General features: G+C 39.3%; 1 protein-coding gene across 4 annotated transcripts in view; it reads left to right on the top strand.

The window, feature by feature from the left end:
- The window catches only part of LOC134212850 (ubiquitin-conjugating enzyme E2Q-like protein 1), a 292,956-nt gene that overhangs the window by 39,465 nt on the left and 228,464 nt on the right, over positions 1-25,027 (top strand). The gene's annotated exons all lie outside the window — the stretch shown is intronic.

The following is a 25,027-nucleotide window of genomic DNA, read 5'->3' as shown; positions in this document are numbered from 1 at the left end:
AGAAATATAGTATTTAACATTACTGATGTATGACAGTCCTTAAATTATTGTTGTTATTGATAAACAATCGATTTTTTGGATTGCTGTCAAAAATCGACTTTCAAAATATTCGGGGGAAATTGATCCCTCTCCAATAACATGCTTTGATAAAATTGGAAAGGTGCCCTCAGATTTTTTAAATATTTTTCCTTCAAAATACGAGCGATTTTCGTATTGCTGTGCGTATACATGGACGAGTTTTGTGATTGCATACGGCGGCATATTCAATTTTAATATTGGGGGAGACTTTATCTCTATTTTGCGATATCTACGCAATAAATAATTTTTCCTGCCAATCCTTCATCAAATCTGTCGAATGTACAAAAAAATAGAAGCCTGAGAACAGATTTATATTTTTTTGAATTTTTTCGCCAAATTTTTGTATGGGTGACTAAGGGGGGATCAAGTGTCCCCATTTTGAGGCAATAACTTCAAATCCAAATATCATAAAACTTTGATGGATTTTTGACATTTTTATCAGTACAGATCATTAAGCATATTTATGGCTTTGTGCTGTGAAAAAATGAAAGCATTTGGTCATTGTTATAAAAAGTTGTTCAAATTTTGCGTGGCCAATAAAAAAATCTTTAGGAAGGTCAAAACATACAAATCGCCCTGCAGAATAAATAAGTTTGTCAATCCAAAAAATAACTCGCCACATAAAGGTCATTTGTTTAGAGGATCTGTACTAAAAATACGCTAGAACAAAACTACTTTAGTTCTCGATAAAACAGGGGTTGATCAAGTCTCCCCGGGGATCAAGTCTACCCACCTTCCCCTAAACCTTATAATTTGAAGGTTCGGTCTCTTCCAAGAAGGTCTTAGGGATGAAAAGACGCTTCTTTTGAAATACAATTTTTAATGATTAATCCTCCTAGAGGTAAGTTGAAAATTTTATTTCATCAAAAATGAAATACAATGTTTATGTTCTCAACAGCGTTTTCTGCTACAACTAAACACAAAACAAATATCAATTATTACCACTGACGTGAAAGCGAACTAAGCGCATCGCAATACATAGTTGATATATTCAAATAGAATTGAGGGTTTTAAATTTAAAGAAAAAAAAATTCATTAGTTTTTTAATAATTTTGAAAAGTCTCATTGCACCAAGTTCCAATAAAATATCTTCCGTTAATTTGGCACAAGTTTATATGTAGCAGATTCAATTTATCACGAATAGTATTGGACACCCAATATATTTTTCACATAATTTTATTGGCAAAAAATGTAGAAAATAACTTTCTTGCACTTACAACCCTCTGCTTTGAAAAAAAATCACATACTTATAGAATTTATAGGAAATATCGATAACGTGTGTTCCTCATGTTTGTTATGTGAACTCAAATAGCTATTATGAGAAAAGTGCTATTGTTGCTATTGCCTAACATAAATTTTTGTCAGTGCTCAATGTGCTCCTGTCATAGTAGGGTGCAACACTCATTTATATACGGAAATACTAGGTGATCGTTTTCGCTCAAAACGTTGCTTTCGTTGCTTTATTCAGCTGTTTCCAAAAGTAACTTTATTAAAGAAAATACTAGTTTGCTTTCAACATTTTAATTGAATGTTTGTTTCCCAAACTATTTCAAATGATGTTCTAAATATAGTGGAACTTGATAGACGTAATTTGATCTTACTTTGGAGTAAACATTTTCAACTAACTTCTAGGAGGAATTAACCATTAAAAATTGTATTTCAAAAGATGCTTCTCTTCATGCCTAGAAACTTCTTAGAGGAGACCGAACATTTAAATTAAAAGGTTTAAAAGTTATTCAATTTTGATCGTGATATCGAGTGTTTTGAAGTCCAATACATTGGAAACTTCTTCTGAATGTAGCATACCCTACCCACTCTTGCCTACAAAGGGTTTCTTATGTCAGTTATAGAAGAAAGCTAGGACTTTCAAATGACATCTGAACCAGCTGCGTAATTTGCACCGCAAGGAGTTGCTTAAAATAAAAGTTAGTCTAAAAATAATGGAAAAACTTAAATAACTTTTTTAGTTTGAAAGGTAGAAACTCTCTACAGTAATCAAAATGCGCATTTTGTTAACCCGAATAACTTTGTAGAATATCCCGAAAATGTAAAAAATCTGGATTAAAAGTTTAATTAAAAAAACTGTTTTAAGAGGGTCATCCTCGGATAACGCTCATATTTCGATGCGTTCATTAGATAGAGCTTCGGAATGTTCTACAAAATTTCTCGTAATACCGAACTCTACACCTCTGCTGAAGAAATCAATTCTCTATTCATGTTATTGGCGAAAAGAAAAAAATTATCTCACTTGTAGGTGGATAAATTATCAAACAAATTACATCAAAAGATACGTCGTTTCAAGTCTAAAAACTTTGTAGAAGTTACCAAATATCCTAAACCTAGAGTTTTAAAATTATTAAATTTTGATCGTGAACTCGACAAAATCGAACACTGTGCAATCCAACGCAAGATCAATGTGCTTCGTTTAATAATCTTCTACAACACAATCGATTCCGCACTAAATAATTTTGTGCTATTCGATGTAGACATTAGTTTTATCACTTCGCGTTCTCCCACACTAGTTGGCGTGATCAGCATCAACACGATCGATTGCTCACTGGTTAATCAAATTTCTGCTATGTGAGGTAGTTTTTTTCACTTCCCTGTTCTTCCCGAACTAGCTGCCGTCCCGTGACCAGCATCAACACGATCGATTCCGCATTCATATTGTGCAAATAGTAAAAAATATCACAAAATTTAAATCATGGAAACACTGAAGACGTTTTATAGAAGAAAACTACTTACGTATTTGTCGACTAAGAATGGGGTTATGTAGTAAGCGTTAATAGAAAAAATTGTATAACCTAAATTTTGATAACAACTTAACGATTTTGTTCAGCGGCGCAGCCAAAATTTTTTATAATATAAAGTATGGATTAGTTTAAATTTGTTCCGAAATTCCGCGGAATTCCGTTAAATTTCGTTAGAAGCAAGTTTTTTCTAGCGAAATGGAACGAAATCAAGAAATAAGATTTCGCCATGCTTAAATTCCGCGAAATTCCGCGGAATTTCGTTTCGAACCACCTGAAACGAAATTTTTCGAAATACCGCATATGCTTACTTTTGACTATCATCTTCTAATTGGCGACAACGCATTGCTCGGATTCAGCGGTGTCAGGAGAGGCTTGAGCGACGAATCAAAATAGACCGTCCAGAAGATCCAGCTGTGAAGAAATCGTTCGGTGAAGATCTTAGAACTCAGGTAGTGGATGTTCTGGAAGGTGACAGCGTAGAAAATAAGTGGGCAGTGAAGAATGCTTTTATCGAAATCGGCGAGAAAAAATTGGGCGAGCTGCTCACTCATCGAAAGGAATGGATTACAGATGTAACCCGACGGAAGTTTGAAGAGCTTAGAAAAGTATACGGTGAGGAAAGTGAAGAATCAGAGAAGTAAAGTAGAGTCCGTCAACGGTATGTATTCCTGTAAGTGGGAGTCGGGCGCTGCTGCAGACAGGACAGGCGGGCATGGGTGGACTTCCTGACCGATCAAGAAAGGTTGGCTGCAGCAACCGGAGGTTATTGTCTCAATTGCTCTTTGACTTGGACAGCTGAAGTGTGGGTTCGAGAACTTCGAACAGCGTCTTCCAGTCTCAGCCAGTGTTATTCAAAAACCACCCATCCGAGGCATACAATTTGAAGTATTGACTAATGATCATGAAACGCTATCATAAATGGGCTTATTCTACGAGTCGAGTGACGTGAGGTGAGTCGATTTTAGCAATTCTCACGTGAGGTGACCATGTTATTCAAATGGGGCTATACGACTCTTCTCACGTCATTCGAGCAATCTCACGTCACTCCACTCGTAGAATAAGTCAAAAAGCCTGTACACGTTGAATTTCGGACACTTATGTACTGTCCAATTGATTTGTCGCCTTTTTTTTATCAATTTGGGCGTGTTCAAAACAGATGAAAAACAGAACATAAACCAGACGATCCCTCCCCAGGCCATTTGCGAGTTATGGGGCTTGCCTAGGATGTGGTGGGGTTTGACAGAGGACCCTGTTAAACCTCTATAAAAAGCTGCATGTATCCGCAAGTAGGCCACACCAAAGCGACCGTGTGCCGCTCAAAGCGCACAAGCCCAAGTCCTGGTGTTAGGTGGGGCGTTAAACAGCCCTGACACGACGGCCCTCCGACGATACAGGAGGTTTGCGCAGGCCCAATAAGCCGCCTGGAAAACCAATAATTACGAACAATACAAGAGATAATGCGACTCGATATAATCGGCAAAGACCTAGGCGACGAATAAAGGATCACGATTGGAAGCTTGGAACATGGAACTGCAAGTCGCTAGGTTTCGCAGGTTGCGACAGGGTGATCTACGATGAATTACATCCCCGCAACTTCGACGTCGTGGCGCTGCAGGAGATTTGCTGGACAGGACAGAAAGTGTGGAAAAGCGGGCATCGAGCGGCTACCTTCTACCAAAGCTGTGGCATCACCAATGAGCTAGGAACCGGCTTCATAGTGCTGGGTAAGATGCGGCATCGTGTAATTGGGTGGCAGCCAATCACCGCAAGGATGTGCAAGCTGAGGATTAAAGGCCGTTTCTTCAACTAAAGCATCATCAACGTGCACTGCCCACACGAAGGGAGACCCGACGACGAGAAAGAAGCGTTCTACGCACAGCTGGAGCAGACATACGATGGATGCCCACTGCGGGTCGTCAAAATCGTCATCTCACCGATGAACGCACAGATAGGAAGGGAGGAAATGTATAGACCGGTCATCGGACCGGATAGTCTGCACACCGTATCGAATGACAACGGCCAACGATGCATAAACTTCGCAGCCTCCCGCGGAATGGTAGTCCGAAGCACCTTCTTCCCCCGCAAAAATATCCACAAGGCCACATGGAGATCACCTAACCAAGAAACGGAGAACCAAATCGACCACGTTCTAATCGACGGTAAATTCTTCTCCGACATCACGAACGTTCCCACTTACCGCAGTGCCCATATTGAATCCGACCACTACCTCGTTGCAGTATGCCTGCGCTCAAAACTCTCGACGGTTACGACACGCGTCGAAGTCAGACGCCGCGGCTTAACATTGGGCGGCTACAAGACGGTAGACTAGCCCAAGAATACGCGCAGCAGCAGGAGGTGGCACTCCCAACGGAAGAGCAGCTAGGTCTCTTGGCAGCGTCTCTTGAAGGTGGCTGGAGAGATATTCGATCCGCCATTGGTAGCACCGCAACCGCTGCACTTGGCACGGTGCCCCCGGGTCAGAGAAACGACTGGTATGACGGCGAATGTGAGCAGTTAGTTGAAGTGAAGAATGCAGCATGGGCGAGATTGCTGCAACACCGCACGAGGGCGAACGAGGCACGATATAACCGGACGCGGAATTGACAAAACTCGATTTTCCGGAGGAAAAAGCGCCAGCAGGAAGATCGAGACCGTGAAGAGACGGAGCAACTGTACCGCGCTAATAACACACGAAAGTTCTATGAGAAGTTAAACCGTTCACGTGCCACAGCCTGATATGTTCTTCTTCTTCTTCTTATTGGCATTACATCCCCACACTGGGACAGAGCCGCCTCACAGCTTAGTGTTCATTAAGCACTTCCACAGTTATTAACTGCGAGGTTTCTAAGCCAGTTTACCATTTTTGCATTCGTATATCATGAGGCTAACACGATGATACTTTTATGCCCAGGGAAGTCGAAACAATTTCCAATCCGAAAATTGCCTAGACCGGCACCGGGAATCGAACCCAGCCACCCTCAGCATGGTCTTGCTTTGTAGTCGCGCGTCTTACCGCACGGCTAAGGAGGGCCCCCAGCCTGATATGTGTAAGGACGTAAACGGGAACCTTCTTACGAACGAGCGTGAGGTGATCCAAAGAGCGGGAGCACTACGAAGAACACCTGAATGGCGATGTGGCAGACGAAGATGGCGGTATGGTGATGGACCTGGGAGAACGCGCGCAGGACATAATTCTACCGGCTCCGGATCTCCAGGAAATCCAGGAGGAGATTTGGCAGCTGAAAAACAACAAAGCCCCTGGGGTTGACCAACTACCAGGAGAGCTATTTAAACACGGTGGTGAGGCACTGGCTAGAGCGCTGCACTGGGTCATTGCCAAGATTTGGGAGGAGGAAGTTTTGCCGCAGGAGTTGATGGAAGGTGTCGTTTTATGGCAGGTTTTATGGGCGAACGCTCCACCACAGATCAGGTGTTCGCCATTCGCCAAGTACTGCAGAAACGCCGCGAATACAACGTGCCCACACATCATCTATTCATCGACTTCAAAGCCGCATATGATACAATCGATCGGTACCAGCTATGGCAGCTAATGCACGAACACGGATTTCCGGATAAACTGGCACGGTTGATCAAAGCGATGATGGATCGGGTGATGTGCGTGGTTCGAGTTTTAGGGACATTCTCGATTCCCTTCGAAACCCGCAGAGGGTTACGGCAAGTTCATGGTCTTTCGTGTCTGCTATTCAACATCGCTTTGGAAGGGGTAATACGAAGAGCAGGGATCAAGACGAGTGGTACAATTTTCAATAAGTCCGTCCAGCTATTTGGCTTCGCCGATGACATAGATATTATGGCACGTAACTTTGAGAAGATGGAAGAAGCTTACACCAGACTGAAAAGGGAAGCCAAGCGGATCGGACTGTTCATCAACACATCAAAGACGAAGTACATGATAGGAAGAGGTTCAAGAGAAGACAACGTGAGTCATCCACCGCGAGTTTGCATCGGTGGTGACGAAATCGAGGTGGTAGATGAATTTGTGTACTTGGGCTCACTGGTGACTGCCGAAAATGATACCAGCAGAGAAATTCGGAGACGCATAGTGGCAGGAAATCGTACGAACTTTGGACTCCGCAAGACGCTCCGATCGAATAGAGTTCGCCGCCGTACCAAACTGACAATCTACAAAACGCTCATTAGACCGGTAGTTCTCTACGAATACGAGACCTGGACGATGCTCGTGGAGGACCAATGCGCACCTGGAGTTTTCGAAAGGAAAGTGCTGCGTACCATCTATGCTGGGGTGCAGATGGCGGACGGTACGTGGAGGAGGCGAATGATCCACGAGTTGCATCAGCTGTTGGGAGAACCATTCATCGTTCACACCGCGAAAATCGGAAGACTGCGGTGGGCCGGGCACGTGGCCAGAATGTCGGACAGTAACCCGGTGAAAATGGTTCTCGACAACGATCCGACGGGCACAAGAAGGCGAGGTGCGCAGCGGGCAAGGTGGATCGATCAGGTGGAAGATGACTTGCGGACCCTCCGTAGACTTCGTGGTTGGCGACGTGTAGCCATGGACCGAGCCGAATAGAGAAGACTCTTATATACCGCACAGGCCACTTCGGCTTTATTCTGAATAAATAATAATAATAATAGATATATATGTTGTTATTTTACATTTATTATATAAATGTTCGAAATAAAAAAAAAACAGCGAAAAAAAATTGTTTTGCCCCATTAATATTTTTAGAAAGTTGAAGGGGGGTGACATAAAATAAATTTAATGTTTGTATCGGCCTTAGGATGTTTTTCTACCTATTTTTCCGCATGTTACCCACTCTTCAAAAGTTCATGCAACAAGCATACAACAAAAGAGTTATGTACTGTTATGTACTGAATAAATTGACGAATAATTCTCTGTCTCAAGATTCAGCTGGTTCCGGCATACATTTCTGGTCGTTTATTTTTGTTTGATGAAAAATAATACGACAACGTTACCATGACAGCAGTGCTAAATCTTGTTCTAAAGTCCGTTCATTAGGCTTTCTGCGAGCGTGTACGCACACGCACATTTCACTCACACTTTTACTCAGTTTGTTTTCAACCACGAGCAGCTGTCACGGAAAAATCAAATGAGATCGTTTTCAACCACGAACCGTGCGTTCGTGTTGGTGAGAAATGTCGGCAAGACCCTAATTAATTACATAATGATAACTGAGATGACATTTCTGGGTACCATGAATTGTCCATAGTCTGCGTAACTGGAACCACAAAAAAATCGTCGTTTCATATTATTGCATATTGGGAACTAATATAAAAAATAAGTATCTTGATAACCACATGACTTAGAGTGCTGATAGTGTGGGGCTCAATGCTTCAAAGCATTAGCTTTTAGTAGGTTAACTTGAATTACGAATCGAGGAAAGTTGATTTTCTTTTTTCAAATCAAAATCTTTCACATAATGTACGTATTCACATCGGAGTTTTTTTTTCAGAACATTGTAAAACATTGAACGTTCATAAACTGTTCAATAACAAATTTTTTTATTTCTCTCCATGATGGATTCCTAAGTCAATAATTTTAAAAACTTTCAACACTTTAAGCCAGAGCGTTAATGAATAATGCTTCCAATAAATGATTAAAATTTGTTATGATTAAATCATTCAACTCTATGATTAAGAAGTATGTTTAATGATTTATTCATTTTTGACAATGAATAATGATTATGATTAATGATTAAATTAGTTTTTGACAATGATTAACGATTATGATTAATGAATAAAACGTTTGAAGTGTGATTAATGATTACCGATCGTGATTAAATGTTGACACAATATGGGTATGATTAATGATCAACGACCGATGTGATTAATAATTATTGATTATGAATAATCAAATTAAATGATTTGCATAGTGATCAATAATGAAGTAACCGTTCGACCAAATTATGTTTTTTACCTTTGAAATGGTATGATTATGATTGAAGATTATTGAATAAAAGCGATGTATGCAATGATTAAAATTGATGATTAATAAATAAACTCAAAACTATCATGAATATGATTAGTGATTAATGATTAAATGTAAAATGATATGATTAACGATTAGTGATTATTAATTGAATCGTTTTGGTATGATTATGATTAATAAATATTGATTAAATAAGCCATAATTCATTTATCATGATTATATCCAATATTAATCACTAATGCTCCGCTTTAAGCTAAAAGTTTAACTATTGTTCAATTCAGATCTCCAGCCTTCAGTCATATGAGTGCTAATTGTTTTAAATTAAAATCATTACTAGCATTACAATCAACAAGTTCCTTAAAAGATCATTGAATCCAAACATTAGGAATGATAGCAATAGTCAATACATTTCGTAAGTTGACACAACAAGTCGAAATCCTTACAATTTAACATCCTTACAAAACCAAAGAATGCTGAAACATTTATTAGAAATTCTAACCATTTTTAAAACATACTTGAACCTCATTCAAACTTCCATGGCTCGCTCTTATTTTCATAGGGGCGTAACTGTATTGATCGATTTCTCTTAATCGATTTTATATTTTGTTAATAACTCAATTGTTCCAAAAGCTACAACCGTGATTATTGATTCTGGTGCAAGCTACAATCATCCTTTATCACACCAAATCATTGAATAATCGACAAACTAGCGCAATTCGGTACAATAATAAAAAGAAAACATCGACGAAGAGAAATCGATCAATACAGTTACGCCCCTATGAAACTAAGCGCGAGATGGTAACCTGATCCTGATCCTGTTAGTTAGCCTGCCACGATCGTTTGTGACTGGTTCAATAAAATTTAATAAATATACATTAAAATTGAATTCAATACATTCAAGTGACATAAATGTAGTTTAAATATTGTGTAAAATCAGCTTTTTCAGAAATCCCTCTGCCGAAACTTATAAACTTTTATTCGAGAATTTTTCGTTGTTCTTTCGTATAAGAGAAAAGCATCATGCATTATAGCAAATCTTACCGCCATGCAACTAACGTTATGATCGAGATTATTGAATATTGACAAAATATTGGTGATGCCTGAACCTTGACACATAAAAGATATTTTTCATTTGGCATATTAATAAAATTTAGGGTCGTTGGACAGAAAAAAATAAATATGTGACTGTATAGTGAATTTTCCACATTTTTTTTAACTTAGTGAGAATTCGTATAATTATACGGAAGTTTGCTAAGATGACGCATTACTGAAAACCATTGATCGTGGTTTTATAATTCTTGAATATGATTGATGCAATTATAGCATAAAATAGGAACAGATGTTTATTGTGTTTTTTATAGTCTGTTCCACTATAACTAAGTGAGATCATCCTTAACTTCAATAATGTTATTGAATCCTATATTTAGAAACGTACTAAAAAAACCCAGATTAATCCACCTAGCGGTGATGGTGCCTTTCTCGTTCGTTCAAAAGGTTTGGAAAAATCTCAAATTACACCAATATGTGGATTGGTCTTATTTTTCATATTTGTTTATATGCATAAAAAAAATTCTCGCCAAACGCAATTTGTTGCAAACAAATCGGATGAGCATAAGAGCTAAAATGGCATTTTATTTAGTAGTTTTAAAATTAGTATTTTCGCCATAACTTTTGACCCAATTGTACGATCCGGCCATGTTTCTATAGGAAACAATTTGACAAGATTCTGCGTCGAATGCAATCTGTTGCGAGCGACCTGAGAAGCACACATATTGCACATCAATCACAATAACTTATATATGACCGGATTCAGTCACAATAATTGAAATTGTGTTGCTTGGGGTATAGATGAAGTATAAGTGCTAAGAAAGTGAGCTAGACTTTTTTGAACTCTTTTTCACAATAAATAGTAATTTGACCATAACATCTAAGCCCATAGTCCGATCTGCCTAATTTTCAATAAGAAAATATGAGACATTCTGCGTCGAATGCAAACGCGAGCAAATCGGTTGAGGAAAAGTGCCCGAAAAATGAGTGACATTTTTTACGCGATTTTTTCGTATGAATTTGTATTTTGGCCAAAACTTCTGATCCCATAGTCCGATCTGGCCAATTTCAAATAGGAAACAATGGGACAGGATTTTGCGTCGAATGCAACTTGTTGCGAGCAAATCGGTTGAGGATAAGTGCCCGAAAAATGAGTGACATTTTTTACGCGATTTTTTCGTATGAATTTGTATTTTGGCCATAACTTCTGATTCCATAGTCCGATCTGACCAATTTCAAATAGGAAACAACGGGACAGGATTCTACGTCGAATGCAACTTGTTGTGAGCAAATCGATTGAGGATAAGTGCCCGGAAAATGAGTGACATTTTTTACGCGATTTTTTCGTATGAATTTGTATTTTGGCCATAACTTCTGATCCCATAGTTCGATCTGGCCAATTTCAAATAGGAAACAATGGGACAGGATTCTGCATCGAATGCAACTTGTTGCGAGCAAATCGGTTGAGAATAAATTCCCGAAAAATGAGTGACATTTTTTACGCGATTTTTTCGTATGAATTTGTATTTTGGCCATAACTTCTGATCCCATAGTCCGATCTGACCAATTTCAAATAGGAAACAATGGGACAGGATTCTGCGTCGAATGCAACTTGTTGCGAGCAAATCGGTTGAGGATAAGTGCCCGAAAAATGAGTGACATTTTTTACGCGATTTTTTCGTATGAATTTGTATTTTGGCCATAACTTCTGATCCCATAGTTCGATCTGGCCAATTTCAAATAGGAAACAATGGGACAGGATTCTGCGTCGAATGCAACTTGTTGCGAGCAAATCGATTGAGGATAAGTGCCCGGAAAATGAGTGACATTTTTTACGCGATTTTTTCGTATGAATTTGTATTTTGGCCATAACTTCTGATCCCATAGTTCGATCTGGCCAATTTCAAATAGGAAACAATGAGACAGGATTCTGCGTCGAATGCAACTTGTTGCGAGCAAATTGGTTGAGAATAAATTCCCGAAAAATGAGTAACATTTTTTACGCGATTTTTTCGTATGAATTTGTATTTTGGCCATAACTTCTGATCCCATAGTCCGATCTGACCAATTTCAAATAGGAAACAATGGGACAGGATTCTGCGTCGAATGCAACTTGTTGCGAGCAAATCGGTTGAGGATAAGTGCCCGAAAAAATGAGTGACATTTTTTACGCGATTTTTTCGTATGAATTTGTATTTTGGCCATAACTTCTGATCCCATAGTTCGATCTGGCCAATTTCAAATAGGAAACAATGGGACAGGATTCTGCGTCGAATGCAACTTGTTGCGAGCAAATCGATTGAGGATAAGTGCCCGGAAAATGAGTGACATTTTTTACGCGATTTTTTCGTATGAATTTGTATTTTGGCCATAACTTCTGATCCCATAGTCCGATCTGACCAATTTCAAATAGGAAACAACGGGACAGGATTCTACGTCGAATGCAACTTGTTGCGAGCAAATCGATTGAGGATAAGTGCCCGGAAAATGAGTGACATTTTTTACGCGATTTTTTCGTATGAATTTGTATTTTGGCCATAACTTCTGATCCCATAGTTCGATCTGGCCAATTTCAAATAGGAAACAATGGGACAGGATTCTGCATCGAATGCAACTTGTTGCGAGCAAATCGGTTGAGAATAAAGTCCCGAAAAATGAGTGACATTTTTTACGCGATTTTTTCGTATGAATTTGTATTTTAGCCATAACTTCTGATCCTATAGTCCGATCTGACCAATTTCAAATAGGAAACAATGGGACAGGATTCTGCGTCGAATGCAACTTGTTGCGAGCAAATCGGTTGAGGATAAGTGCCCGAAAAATGAGTGACATTTTTTACGCGATTTTGTCGTATGAATTTGTATTTTGGCCATAACTTCTGATCCTATAGTTCGATCTGGCCAATTTCAAATAGGATACAATGGGACAGGATTCTGCATCGAATGCAACTCATTGCGAGCAAATCGGATAAGGATAAGTGCCCGAAAAAAGAGTGACATTTTTTACGCGATTTTTTCGTATGAATTTGTATTTTGGCCATAACTTCTGATCCCATAGTTCGATCTGGCCAATTTCAAATAGGAAACAATGAAACAGGATTCTGCATCGAATGCAACTTGTTGCGAGCAAATCGGTTGAGGATAAGTGCCCGAAAAATGAGTGACATTTTACGCGATTTTTCGTATGAATTTGTATTTTGGCCATAACTTCTGATCCCATAGTCCGATCTGACCAATTTCAAATAGGAAACAATGGGAGAGGACTATGCGTCGAATGCAACTTGTTGCGAGCAAATCGATTGAGGATAAGTGCCCGGAAAATGAGTGACATTTTTTACGCGATTTTTTCGTATGAATTTGTATTTTGGCCATAACTTCTGATCCCATAGTCCGATCTGACCAATTTCAAATAGGAAACAACGGAACTGGATTCTACTTCGAATGCAACTTGTTGTGAGCAAATCGATTGAGAATAAATGCCCGGAAAATGAGTGACATTTTTTACGCGATTTTTTCGTATGAATGTGTATTTTGGCCATAACTTCTGATCCCATAGTTCCATCTGGCCAATTTCAAATAGGAAACAATGGGACAGGATTCTGCATCGAATGCAACTTGTTGCGAGCAAATCGGTTGAGAATAAGTGCCCGAAAAATGAGTGACATTTTTTACGTGATTTTTTCGTATGGATTTGTATTTTGGCCATAACTTCTGATCCCATAGTCCGATCTGACCAATTTCAAATAGGAAACAATGGGACAGGATTCTGCGTCGAATGCAACTTGTTGCGAGCAAATCGGTTGAGGATAAGTGCCCGAAAAATGAGTGACATTTTTACGCGATTTTTTCGTATGAATTTGTATTTTGGCCATAACTTCTGATCCCATAGTTCGATCTGGCCAATTTCAAATAGGAAACAATGGGACAGGATTCTGCGTCGAATGCATATTATTGCGAGCAAATCGGTTAAGGAGAAGGGCCCGAAAAATGAGTGACATTACTTACGCGATTTTTACGTAGGAAGTCGGATTTTGGCCATAACTTCTGATCCCATAGTTCGATCTGGCCAATTTCAAATAGGAAACAATGAAACAGGATTCTGCATCGAATGCAACTTGTTGCGAGCAAATTGGTTGAGGATAAATTCCCGAAAATGAGTAACATTTTTTACGCGATTTTTCGTATGAATTTGTATTTTGGCCATAACTTCTGATCCCATAGTCCGATCTGACCAATTTCAAATAGGAAACAATGAGACAGGATTCTGCGTCGAATGCAAGTTGTTGTGAGCAAATCGGTTGAGGATAAGTGCCCGAAAATGAGTGACATTTTTACGCGATTTTTTCGTATGAATTTGTATTTTGGCCATAACTTCTGATCCCATAGTTCGATCTGGCCAATTTCAAATAGGAAACAATGGGACAGGATTCTGCGTCGAATGCAACTTGTTGCGAGCAAATCGATTGAGGATAAGTGCCCGGAAAATGAGTGACATTTTTACGCGATTTTTTCGTATGCATTTGTATTTTGGCCATAACTTCTGATCCCATAGTTCGATCTGGCCAATTTCAAATAGGAAACAATGAGACAGGATTCTACGTCGAATGCAACTTGTTGCGAGCAAATTGGTTGAGAATAAATTCCCGAAAAATGAGTGACATTTTTACGCGATTTTTCGTATGAATTTGTATTTTGGCCATAACTTCTGATCCCATAGTCCGATCTGACCAATTTCAAATAGGAAACAATGAGACAGGATTCTGCGTCGAATGCAACTTGTTGCGAGCAAATCGGTTGAGGATAAGTGCCCGAAAAATGAGTGACATTTTCTACGCGATTTTTTCGTATGAATTTGTATTTTGGCCATAACTTCTGATCCCATAGTTCGATCTGGCCAATTTCAAATAGGAACCAATGGGACAGGATTCTGCATCGAATGCAACTTGTTGCGAGCAAATCGGTTGAGAATAAATGCCCGAAAAATGAGTGACATTAAAAAAGTAGTTCTGCACACACCCACACACACACATACACACACACATACACACACACACACACACACACACACACAGACATCACCTCGATTCGTCGAACTGAGTCGATTGGTATATAACACTATGGGTCTCCGGGCCTTCTATAAAAAGTTTGTTTTTGGAGCGATCATATAGCCTTTACCGTATACTTAGTATACGAGAAAGGCAAAAACATTGCGTAAATACGCAATCATTTCGTTATTACTGAAATGCCAATGTAGTGAAGGTCGAGCCAACCAATCGCACCCTTTTTGTGAACCCAAAACAAACGTTGACTCATCAATATCGAGTTCCTCATTGCTCTGCCAAATCCGGACATGGCGCTGTTCACAACATTGTTGGTTGCCTTCGCATTTGTGATCTGCCAGAACTGTTTCTGCTCCCGATTAGCAGCAGCACACCCCAAATGGCATGGTGATTTTGTTTTGCTTCTTTTGAATCCATTCATCGAACGGGGGAAACATCCGCAAGTAGATTATTATAGCCGCCACGGTTGGAAGTTCTGATATATAGCTACAAGTCATGGTCAGGCAGTTCTTTGCTACACCACCGTTCCGTTCCTACAGATGCTACTCCCTTTGCGAGACACGTTTGGCGCGAAATGAGCACGTTCATGAGTTGTGCCCTCCAAAGGCGAGCACCATGTGTGAAAGGAATCGTCACGTAGTCGCATCCCCGTCACCTATTAACCACTTCGAATGTGTGTATCTTGTACCCGTAAAGGTCATTCTTTTACGGTCCACCATCAACAGTAATGAGCACAGTTCGAATGACTGGTTGGACTGGTTGCATGGCTGGTATCATTGGAGTGTTGGTCTTTTTTACAAACTAAGAATTAGAAATAATTTGTCACATAAGATATTGAAAAAGTTTTTTGCTTTATTAAACTTATTCGAATGATAAGCACTCGATTGATAATAAGCTTATCCCATACAAAGACCCCGATAATAAAGACCCTAACCGGTTTTTGTTTTGTTCTACTAAACTACACATTACCAGTCGCTATCCATCGTGTGACCCGCGATCGATTATTGTTTACATTGCTGCATAGAGCCAATAAGCCATGAAACACTGTGGGATGAAATTGAAAAAAGAGATGCCATTTATTTGTTTATTTATGTTTACTACTTCTTAAGAGCATGTATACATTAGTTGAATGCTATCTATGACTACAAATACTACAACATCCAGGAAGTCAGAAAAGTTCCTAAACTGTTAGCTTACAAGAGAGCATCGTAATCGATTCTAGGAAACAAAAAGAAAATAAGTAGGAATTCTACCATTCTTTTGTCTTTCGCTTTCGTGATTTGTCCTTCTGTGAACCACCCCATCAGTATACGGGTGAATGACTGTTAGATGACCAGAATTCATCGGTCATTGTACACGCCTTGGATACTACCCCAGGGCAGTGCCAACCTTGCTACCCACTTATTATCCATCTACACCGTAGTCGCCGCGTCAGTCCAAATGAAATCGAAGGTTGGCATTTTATTTCCTTCTTCGTTGAGCAGACCACGCGCATGTTCGTGGCATACGAATTGTTTCGATTTCATTTGGATTGAAGAGATACGCCATACGCCGTTTGAAGGCGCTAAGATACTATCACTTTGCCTCCTCAAGCATTCTGATCCAGGGCTTAAAGTTATTTAATTTACTAAAAGGTACCCTATCCGGTGGCCAAGAAAAGGCTCACTTGACACCCACTCAAGAACGATGACCGAACGCAGAAGAGCAGAAAATTGCAGCAAAAGGTTTTTTGCTCGGGTGCCGTCGACGGGCAAAAATGTGATGGAATTGTTGTCTGTCTACCCGGTGTTCGCTTCTTTTACTTCCAGTGGCGTAGAGCACCCAGCATCATAGCTTTCAGTGACTGCATTGGATAAAGAAACCTACGCAATAACTATGATCGCCTTGAGTGCTGACAAAGAAACTGCATTTACCAACAAAGCGGTCTCTTACAACTTCAAAAAGAATAAATGATGAAAGCTGTCTGCCGTTCGGTTGCTCCATGTCAATCTCTGTGCAATTTGTTCAGTAATTAATTGCTTTTGCCATTCTTTGTTGCAGAGTAGTATCTTCGATTAATCGTATGCAGTTTTTTCGTACTGTTCAATAACATATTTTTTCAATTGCAGTAATTCCTCTGAAAAACAGATTAATCCATCTATCGGTGATGATGCCTTTTTCGTTTATTATAAAATGTATCGCACAGCACAAATATAAATATAGACTTCCAAAAGGTTTGGAATAATTCTTTTTCTTCTATAGACTTCCAAAGTCTTGAAATAATTCATAATAAACAAAACGCGCTAGAAATTATTAGTTGTTTTCAGTATTATTTATGCGTACAAAATTCTGTACAACGAATACAAAATACAAAAAAAAATGGGACGTGACTAAGGGCATTATTATTAAGCTACTTTTATTAACTTTTAGAAACTTAAAATGTTTAAACGTATGTAATCATTCAAATGTTTTATTTTCGTCCTCTTTACCATCATCGGATGAAGTAAAAGTAAAGAATAAAAATACCTGATAACTTTTCCCCAAAACCACAGATGCTCATTCTTGATGAAATTTATTCGTTTGATGATATTTTGAACTACGTACAAACTAGCTAAAACCCTATTAATGGTCACGTATTAACAGCTTCTGGTACATAAAAAAGTGGGTTGAGCCGGAAACTGACCGAGCCACTACTTCGAACTGTTCTGGTAAGAGCAGAACTAGTTATCTTTTGACTTTTTAATTCTAATTTGAGTCTTTAAAGTCGACTAAAATAGCTTCCATCGATTTCATCCGATTAGTCCTATAAGCGGTTTTAAAATTACATCATCCGAGCTACCAAATTTTGGCATTTTGAAAATTTGCGGTGCCAGGTTATAATTAATTGAAGGGAAAACAGATTCAATAGGCTAAATAGACAGAGGCTTACACTACAACCACAATCAATAGAAATAGACACTGTTGGTATACCATTTCAAGATTTTTATTTATTTCTTTATCTGCTGACTCAGATCTCTAATTGATCATGGTCAAAAAAAGCGTGAGCCTTCTGAACGCATTTTGAGTTTAAAAATATTATTTTGATATTGTAAATATTATTTTATATTTTGAGGAAATCTCGACCGTAAATGACCCGCTGCTGCTGCTGACACGTCACAAACGCCACCGTAGCGAAAATTGTTCTTCCGCCAACGCCACCGAGCCGTTACTTCCAGACGGTCCATGCTGCAGCGGAGCATTCCGCTCGCCGTGAAATCTCTAACGAAAATCACACGTACGCGGAAGACAAGACTCTTTTTATGCACAGAGAAAGTTAGTCGGTGGGCCAAAAGGTGCGTTCCTTACATCAATCTGATGTCCGTGTTGGGGATGCATGAACGAGATTGGTTGGTTCCAGTTCAATAGTTTTGCGTTGATAAAAAATAATTTTAATGCAATTAGCAAGTGGGTGGAAAGTTTACAAATTGATATTGATATATAAATCTTTAAAAACCATCGAAAGATAAAGACGCTATTAACTTTTGAAATCTTACATGATTTCGTGACAGTCCCCAATTTTGAGATTTTATTTTGCTTTCTCCTTAACGTAGATTACGTCAAAACGACTACTTAATTTCTACTCAAAAGAAATGAAGCAGAAAGACATGCACAAAACAAATGATACAATATGGGTATACTACAAAAGTTCAATGAAATGGACACAGTGGTTCATTCCGACCAATAAGAAAAAAAGAAATAAGATCGTCAGCGCAAGCAACTGCGTCAGTGCGACAACTTGAATACATGGAGCAAGAGGGCAATAGGGTAGTGATTCCAAAGAGCTTTCCGCTCAAATTCGAAATAATTGGTCGTAAAATTTTTGAAGAATTGCTGGTGAAATTTCCAAAGAGGTTCCTGTGCAAATTCCAAAGATGGAATCTCCGAATGATTTGAAGTGGATTTGAACCACCGTAACTGGAAGCTCTCACTTAGAATACTGATCAAATGTGGAACAAGGGACACACTTGTCTTAGAAATCTTCGATAATATGCTTGAACTGGTTCATCGGTCCATTGAATACGATCTGTCCATGAAACACGCTATTCGAGGAATACCAGATCATCTTCGACAAATATCTATTCCCTCCCTTTTTTCTGAAAAATATGAACATGACAATTGCAATAACAGATACTGCACTTATGATTCTCGCATTAACGCATCCGCTGGCTTCGGTGTTTTCAACGTCAATTCAATCACCTTTCGAAAACTTCAAGAACCATGTTTTTCCCATTAGTCCGTCAGAGCACTCTTCAAAATTGGCAAATGATTTGGTCACACAATGAACTTGGACGGTGGCTATTTTCCATAGTTCCTTAAGTTTCTGCGCTAGCGTGGTTCAGAGGTGAGGACTTAAGTCGAGGCTTCATTCGCACGATGTCGTGGCTTATGTCCAACCACTATTCACTAAACGCACTTCTCTACAGAATAAACCTTGTCGATAGCAACGTATGTAGGTGTGGAGCCGGTTACGATGACATCGATTACGTAGTTTGGTATTTCTTGGAAAATAGTTCCAGAGAGCAACTATTGGATACCCGTGTGGCCCGAGGTAAACAACCCCACAGGGAAGTGAGAGGTGTTTGGGGGATCGCGATTTGGAGTATATACAGACTATCTATGCCTTTCTTTGCTCGTCTGGCATAAAAGTCTAATACTTCCTTTTTTTCTCAGTTTTTATTTTCTTGTCAGAGTGGATCGGTGTTAAGTCAGAGCTTAATGTTCCGTGTTCCATGAAACTTTGGCCATCCGGAAGATGCTCCCTGGCGAACCACAACTCGAGCACGACGCTACGGTACACCGTTAATGACGTCGAATACCCGGATGAGCAGCTGAAATACCCCAAACCTAAGTCACAACCCCGTCCATCCTGAAATTACGCAATCTAACCTTGAGTTACCACGAGTATCTTGGTCTACGTCCTTTTTCCCTTACTAACTGTTGATAATAATGATATAGTTTGTAAATATCATGAAGAGTCTCAGCTCCGTTAAGTGTTATACATGCCTGAGCCTGTCAAATAAACGAAATAGAAAATAATCAAACGCAGTAAAACATCGTGACGCTTATCCTCCCTATGGTTATAGAATGGATCCATCTCCGCCAATTTTCGAAACGGCGCACACCTAGTTTCTTTTCTGTACTCCTGAACCCTCCAGTCCATCTATTTCCATAAGTCCTGAATCGGTCCAGAATACTTCTGATATTCCGTTTGCACCCAGGCCGCACATAGCCCAAGTAACAATTTCAATGCTTCTTGGATTTATTTAATTCTTATAGCGGATTTATAATAAAGCCTGTCCACGTTAAATTTCGGACACTGTGTCAATGTCCAATTGATTTGTAACCATTTTATCACCTTGGATAAGAATGAAAACGCGCTGATCGAATCACATAAAGCGGAGAGATTGAGCTGTCATGTAAATTGATCTTCTCAGTTTGTGAAAATTTTAAAAAATCGCATTGGATGATGGGTGTCCGAAATTTAACGTGGACAGGCTTTAGCAATCGTCATAGCTAGTTGCTCAGTTTCATTGTCAATCTTATTGCTATCAATAAACCCCTTATAAGTATGTTAAAAAAGCTTCAAATATTAAACGCCTATCGATCTTATGAGCAGCTCTACGGTAGTGATAAAGAGCGTGATAAACCATATTTCCAAAGCTCAATGAAAGCTACAATTTTTGGTCGTAATGTGGTCAAATTAATTACCCCAATAAGGATATTTGCATTGCAAAGAGCTTATGACGGTATTTAATAAAAGCAACATTTTTCTGATCGAAATTTGTGATGGCCATGTTGAAAATGGAGAAGCATTTTAAGTCAATGCAATTTATCCCTGAAATTCGTGATTAGATAATGTTTCCACCGCGTAAAACGCTTTTTTTGGTGATTGATTTGCATTACAAATATGGAAATCAATTGATTCAATTGAGATTTAGGATATTGTTGTTATTATTATTTCAAATTAAATGCCCAAAACTGCATTATTTGGAGAGCGAGTGTTGTTCAATCTTATTTTTTTACTTGCTTTCCCCATGAAATTGAACGCGCACCTCATTTGGATATAAGCGAATTGAAAAACAATCCTGAAAGAAAATTATTTTATAGTCATCCTCATCATGATCGCCATCAACAATTTATTTTGTTATTATTTTTCAGCACAGTTTTGTTTCCCTTTTTTTAAGCAACATTTTTGACAGCTGCCGCAGCCAATTTGACTCGACTTGACACTGAACGAGACACTGAAGACGGCCTTACTGTTGAGGTGGAAATACGTATCTGTCAAAGGTACAATAAAGTAGAGGAATTGAATGGAATAGTACAAACTCGTCTTAGGTAGCATCCATAAATTACGTAACGCTTAGAGAAGGAGGGGGGTTGACAATCCATACAAAAATTTTGAGTGATTCATACAAAAAGTGTGACATAGGGGAGATGGGGGCTGGAAACTGCCAATTGTTGCGTTACGTAATTAATGGATCTTCCCTTATGACAAGTAAATACATTCCACTAAAAGCTTAAAATAATTTTCGTATAAAAAAAGTCTACGTAGGCTTTTGGTACACCACTCGCCCCCCTTTTTAGACAAACGTAGATTTCTTAGCTTTTTCGTACCGTTCTTTGTCGGCTCTAACCAAAGAGGTTTCGCCTCTGTACATCACTCTCCCTGCAAGCTGGCTGGCTTTCCCCAGAGGCTCAGCAGCTTGGAACGTACCGATGCCTTCTGCCCTCTGCTTCGACAGTGCGAGCACCTTCTCAGATCGTCACTTCCCGGTCTTGTGTGACCCTAAATGGCCGGAACGAAGTTGTGACAACGACTCTCCGTTGATGCGTGTGCACGCCGCGGAAGTCTGACTAGAAGAAGCAAAGCCAGTAGTGATTGAGAGTTGCCAAACTGTGGGTCGTGTAAGATAAAACGTGATTCATACTTTCGTTGGATGATTAGAGAACAGCAAATTTACGAAGCCCATGACCTTCTTTTGCTTGTCAAATACAATGACAATTTCTTCCAAAAAAACATTCCAAATCTTATCCAAATGGAATCCAAAACTAACCAACGTTGAGCTTCATTACTAATAAGATTTAAGAACAACCTAATAAAGATAAGAAAATCCATGCTAATCCAAATTCAATTCAAATCAAATCCAATGCAAATTCAATCCAAATCTAATTCAAATCCAATCTAAATCCAATCCAGTCCAATCCAATCCAAATCCAATCCAAAGTCAATCCAAATCCAACCATAATCCGTACATTTAATTCAACTTTTAGTTTCGCGTATAATAGTACACCATCAACCATTTGCCATCAACTAGTACTGCTAGTTAATAACTCCAAACTAATCTTACGCATAATAAATTCGAACTTCCGAATAGCTTTGTAAAATCCGGTAACCTTATTAATTTTTCAAATTCCAAGATATCTGCTCCTACAAGTAATCCCGCTATGGCTACTAAGTCAGTACATTCCAAGATAAATTTCTAGATATTATATTTGGCTTTTCGAACAGTTTCGAACAGTACATCATTGAATATTTCTCCATTTCTCTCAGATTTCGTAGTCTCATGTACATCGCCAAGTGGCTTCATGAAATAAAATTTTGTTTTAATCAAAATCAATACTCCCAGGACTTTGAAATTTTCTAGATTGTAAACCATTTTCCGTTGGTCTTCCATACACGGAAGAAATAAACTACCCAATAGTGAGTTTAATTCACCCAACCTCGAACATCCGTACGGGAAGCCAAAATTGAGTAAGTAGGGTCGAAGTAGTTTGCCTTTACTCCCATGTTAAAAAAGTACCCAACGGAAAATCTATTTACCCAAATGTAAGTTTAATTCACTCAATTTCGACCTCAGGTAATAAAACTCAAAGTTGGCTTCCCGTATTGAACTGGCATCGTTGGATTGTTTGGCTCTTTTGTTTTTGACAACAGAAGAAAGAGTGGATGAAAGAGAAGAAAAAAAAAACTCAGAAATAAGTTTAAAAAAACTCAACGCTGGGTACTTTTTTTCTTCCGTGTACGCACCTTGTTGTTTTACAAACTTCAATATTTTTTTTTCGGCCGCCTTTCAGACACGCCTTATAGTTTTTAAACCACAAACCATTTCCACCGATCTTCCAGATGCGCATTGTAATTTTACAAACCACAAACCAATTTCTTACGGTCTTCCAGACGAGGCTTTGATGTTCTTCAAACCACTAACCATTTTTCTAGCGGTATTTCAGACGCGCCACCACGAACCATTTTTCGACGGTCTTCGAGACACGTCTTGTGATTTTGCAAACCACAGACCATTTTCCGACGGTCTTCGAGACGCGATTTTGCAAACCACAAACCATTTTCCGACGGTCTTCGAGACGCGTCTTGTGATTTAGCAAACCATAAACCATTTTCCGACGGTCTTCGAGACACGTCTTGTGATTTAGCAAACCACAAACCATTTTCCGACGGTCTTCGAGACGCGTCTTGTGATTTTGCAAACCACAAACCATTTTCCGACGGTCTTCGAGACGCGTCTTGTGATTTTGCGAACTGAAATATATCACTCGTCACAATTTAACCACTTGAATTCAACTCACCTCATGAAATCAGCGACAGGATCCAAAAAATAGACTGGCAGGATCGCCAAAATGTGTGACCCTAAATGGCCGGAATGAAGTTGTGACAGCGACTCTCCGTGGATGCGTGTGCACGCCGCGGAGGTCTGACTAGAAGAGGCAAAGTCATGGCTTGCTGTTCGCCGATTGACACGCTGATGTGTGAATCTATTAACACACGCTGAAGGCATTTTACTCAAACCCCTCAACTGCACTTGCGTTCCGTACATATCAAACTTCGCTTCACCTTGGAAGTCGCTTGTCGTTTGGCGTTACGGAGTATCTTTCCACTGGACTGTTTTTGTTCCTTGCTGATGTTATTTTGATCACTCATGAACTCTATGATCGCATCGAGCAGCTGAAAAATAGTTCGTATCCCGTGTAGTTGTCCGCTGACGATGTTGATTGCCTGGCTATCAGCTCTATCTGTTGAGGAGGCGCCTGAGTCACTACACAGAAAAAAATTCCATGGTAACAATTACTATTTTGTAGACTACGCCATGTTTTTAAAACAACCACAAATTTTCAGTTAAATTAACCATGCATTCGGACAAATTCACCACTGATTCAGTGCATGTAACAACATTTCACTAGGACCACAGTTGATTTTTACTGCGCGCATGGTAAAATCAAACGGGTTTGTTGTCTGCTGAAAATCGTCGGTGCGTATTCTTAAATTAACCCACGGAATGGTAGTTTCGACCGCAACATTTTGTTGCGTGTAGGGACTCTTTTCGAGAGTAACGTTTTAACAGTAAAGTCGTTTTTGACTTGATTTACTCACTTCCGGCATGACATTAACCCAAAGGATACTGCCCATTTAGTAATTGAATGGATCATATTCAACGTACCTCAAGGGCTCAATAATCCAATATTGTCACCTGATCTTATTTCCATTGAACATTGATGAGATGTTCTGAAGAAATAGTTGCGGTCCGGTAGAAATCCGGAACCAAAAGAAACGTAAGTCCTACGTCAGCACTAATATATACTGTTCAGTTCATTCCCAACCGAACTGAATCCCGCATGGAAGGATGTCTAAAAGCGAACAGGAATCTACCTCGAAAAGACGCAAACCGTCTTAGTCAAGATTCATTTATACTTGGGCCCGTATAATAGTACTTTCGGCTATTTACAATTGTGTGTGTATCTACCGGTGCACTCGTCGAAATGTCGTCGAAACTGCAGTTGAATCGGTTTAGTCCAGTTTTTTCGCGCTTCGATTGTCGCCATCTTTTTTCCTTTCTCGTATTTATATATAACTTGCGTGTTTCGGATCGGAAAGGAACTAAAGGAGAAAAATCTCAATATTGTCGGATAAAAAGGTAGAATAATTATTGGTTTTGGCCAAATTGTGTCTTTTTGATCGGTTGATTTAAATGAGTCAATCGGCGTGCGGTGTGTGTTACGGGGACTTTGTCAGTGATAAGCGGTGCTGGAGTGGTGGGAACCGATCAAAGTTCCTGGGACAAAACCATGGACTGTTGTGGCTGCGGACAATACTACACTGCAAATGATTGCGATGATGGAGGAATA

The sequence above is a fragment of the Armigeres subalbatus genome, chromosome 2, assembly GCF_024139115.2.
Source record: "Armigeres subalbatus isolate Guangzhou_Male chromosome 2, GZ_Asu_2, whole genome shotgun sequence".
Taxonomy (NCBI): domain Eukaryota; kingdom Metazoa; phylum Arthropoda; class Insecta; order Diptera; family Culicidae; genus Armigeres; species Armigeres subalbatus.
The sequence above is the reverse complement of the archived record's forward strand: the minus strand, read 5'-3'. Positions and strand labels throughout refer to the sequence as shown.